Source organism: Camelus ferus, chromosome 2 (genome assembly GCF_009834535.1).
Source record: "Camelus ferus isolate YT-003-E chromosome 2, BCGSAC_Cfer_1.0, whole genome shotgun sequence".
NCBI classification, from domain to species: domain Eukaryota; kingdom Metazoa; phylum Chordata; class Mammalia; order Artiodactyla; family Camelidae; genus Camelus; species Camelus ferus.
This window is the reverse complement of record NC_045697.1, coordinates 11683114-11686521: the sequence shown is the minus strand read 5'-3', so window position 1 is coordinate 11686521 and position 3408 is coordinate 11683114. Positions and strand designations below refer to the sequence as shown.

General features: G+C 39.5%; 1 non-coding gene across 1 annotated transcript; it reads right to left on the bottom strand.

Annotated features, from left to right (window-relative positions):
- Positions 1-2623: 2623 nt before the first annotated feature.
- LOC116659403 lies at positions 2624-2730 on the bottom strand. The gene has a single exon (XR_004314780.1). It is a non-coding gene; the product is annotated as a U6 spliceosomal RNA (small nuclear RNA).
- Positions 2731-3408: the final 678 nt, after the last annotated feature.

The window sequence follows — 3408 nt, the reverse complement described above, 5'->3', positions numbered from 1 at the left end:
ATAACGAGGTCACCAAGTTGTGGTTACCAAGGCAACGTCACATCTAAGAATATGGGATGCTTCTAGGAGATGAGGCAAAGCCTGGAGCCTTTTTTCCCTCTTTGCACAAAAATCACTCACTTCCTAGATAAAAATTGCGTATTAATTGCTTTTAAACACATCTATGCTTTATTTTTAGGAAACAATTTTTAAAAGAGAAGCTTGATTTAACATTTTAATTTTTATTATTTTTATTTTCTAACCAGTAATGAACATCAGGGTAATTGATTGGATCATTGTTTTCTGCTCCCTTTTGGAGTTCATGTTTACTTTCTCACAGTTTTTTCCTTTCTTTCTTCCTTTTCCCTCTCCCTCCTTCCTTCCCTCCCTTTCTTTCTCTTTTAATATTGCAGAGAAAAGACAAACAAAAATAGAAAACTGAGAGCTGGGTGCTCTGATCAGATTTTGAGATGACAAAATTGTGATGGGTGACGAAAGCTGTAACTTACGCCCAGAAAAATAATCATTCCACCCCTGCCCCGCTCCCCCGGCCCCTTGAGAAGTACTGAACTCAAGGGAGAGTAATCATGGTCTTCATAGTCTTTTCTTAAAATTTCAGTCCATCTTTAAAATTGTGGGCTATGGAGGCAAAACAGCCAAGGAGAAGATCTGGCCGTCTGTGCTTCTGATCAATATGAGCTATTGGTCTGAACAATTCCCACCAATTAATCTCTTTTTCCTCTGAATTCATTTCTGTTGTCTGAGTTTTCAGATAATGGCTTCAAGTTTCTTCCTCTTACGAAAAAAAATCAGGCTTATTTTAATATGGGCTAGTGTTTGTGAAGCACAGATTTTACTTGTCTCCTTTTTTTTTTTTTTAAAAAAAACAAGAGCATTTCTGCCCTAGTGTTGAATCAATGGACATGGTGCGGTGTGATTGGAACCATCAGATTCCCTCACGTTACAACATGACTGCCCTTTAGGACATGTTAGCTGTTCACCTTTTGCCCTGGCTGTGCATAAGGAATAGGAAGTGTGCTCGCAAATGGAACCTGTTAGTGCGCTGACGTTTCCAACTCCTCGAAACCCACGTGAAAGGATTTCCATTGCCTTCATCAAGTCCTCAGATTTGAGCCTGGGGTGATGGAAAGCTTATGGATTCCAGAGCCAGCCTGATCCAGGTTTGAAATGTTGCTGTGTGATCGTGGACAGGTGAAGTCAGCTCTCTGACTTTCTTCACAGGGCTGGGTGAACACTGAACGAGATGACATGGAAGCAGCTCTTTGCTCAATGTCTGACACCTGTAGGACCTCACCATAAACCTTATGTTTCAAAAACAGTAAAGACGTCTATGAAGTTCATCTCTACCCTCCTGGTCTTCCTCCCTCTCTCTTTACCCTTATCATCTTCAGAAGTTCTCCTAAAATATAAATCAGATTATATCATTTTCCTGTTACACTAGGATGAACGGTGTCCTCCCAAAATTCACGTCCATGTGGAATCTGTGACTATGACCTTATTTGGAGATAGGGGTGTAATCAAACTAAGATAAAATCATCCTGGATCAGGGTGAGCCTTAAATCCAGTGTGACCAGTGTCCTTGTAAGAAGAGGGACATCTGGGCACAGAGACACAGATGTACAAAGGAAGGCCAGATGGTGACAGAAGTAGAGATGGGGGTAATGTGTCTACAAGACAAGGGACCCCAAAGATTGCTGGTAACCACTGAGAGTTAGGAAGAGGCTGGGAAGGATCTTCCCTTAGAGCATGCAGAGAGAGCATGGCTCCTTGGACACCAGGGTTTCAGGCTTTTAGCCTCCAGAACTGTGCAGGAATAAATTTCTGTTGTTTTAAGCCACCCAGTTTGTGATAGTTTGTTATAGCAGCTGTAGGAAACTAATACACATGCCTAATATCCTGTCATTAGAGTGAGGTCTAGGATTCCTAACCTTGTCCAGTTCTCCCAGACCTGCTCCCTGATGGTCTTTCCAGCCTCATCACTCCCCATCCTTTCCTCTGAACTTAATATCCACCAGTCTCTCCAAGGAGAGCTATCTCTTACCTGGAGCTGTCTCTTAAAGACTATCAGCCCATCTCTTCTTGGAGCAAGACTTACTCTCCCTGGTCACCTGGTAAACCACATATCTTATGGATATCAGCTTAAACATCCCTTCCTTAGAGGTTTTCCCTGACACGGAGACCCTCCATAAGCCCCTCCAAATGTTCCCTCAGTGCTCGTCAACAAATGTCCAGTTACTTACACTGAAGGTTGTCTTTACAGCTAGAGCAGAAGCTCAAGGAGGTCTGATCTGTCTTTGTTCTTTTTTTTTTAATTGAAGTACAGTCAGTTACAATGTGTCAATTTCTGGTGCATAGCACAATGTCCCAGTCATGCATGTACATACATGTATTCATTCTCATGCTCTTTTTCATTAAAGGTGATTGCAAGATATTGAACATAGTTCCCTGTGCTCTACAGCAGAAACTTTTAAAAAATCTATTTTTATATATAGTGGCTAACATTTGTAAATCTCAAATTCTCAAATTTATCCCTTCCCACCCCCTTTCCCCAGTAACCATAAGATTGTTGACTATGTCTGTGAGTCTGTTTCTGTTTTGTAGATGAGTTCATAGTGTCCTTTTAAAAAATATGGAACACTTCATGAATTTGCATGTCATCCTTGCTCAGGGGCCATGCTAATCTTCTCTGTATTGTTCCAATTTTAGTACGTGTGCTGCCGAAGCGAGCACCTGTCTTTGTTCTTGCTGACAGCTACATCCCAGCCTGGGGCCTGGCCTAGTGCAAACCCACAGTTAGGATGAATTGAGTGATTCAGTGAATGAATGACTGAATAAACAACTGTTTGGCATGAGGTTAAAACTCTTAGGAAGGTTTGGTGAGATGTTGAAATGCTGCTGCTAGGGTTAGAGAGAAAGTAGTAGCTAATCTGCAACTTGAAGTATTGATTACCATGAACTAAAATTGATAGGGGTTTTGATTGTTTTCATGAAATATAGACCCCAAATTTTTTCTTCCCCACATTTTATTGTCTACTTTCAAGTAAAAATTAATATATGTTCATGGTAAAAAATAAAAACATTTCAATGAAAAGTAAGATTTCCTTCCATCTTGAAAGCATATCTCCTACTGCCTTCCCCAGAAGAAACAATTGTTATGAGTTAAATAATAAGAATAAATTATTTTAAGTTAAATAATAAATATTAAATAAAATAAAAAGTTATGAGTGAGATACTTTAAGCCTATAAAATTCACATTATACATAGTGTTCTGCAGTTTGCTTTATTTACTTAAACTGTATCTTAGAATTCATTCTGTATTGGCTCATGTAGTTGTATCTCATTCTTTTTTTTCTAATTGGCTGCAACTTATTTAATTTATTGAACTAACCCCCAAATGTTGGAGATTTA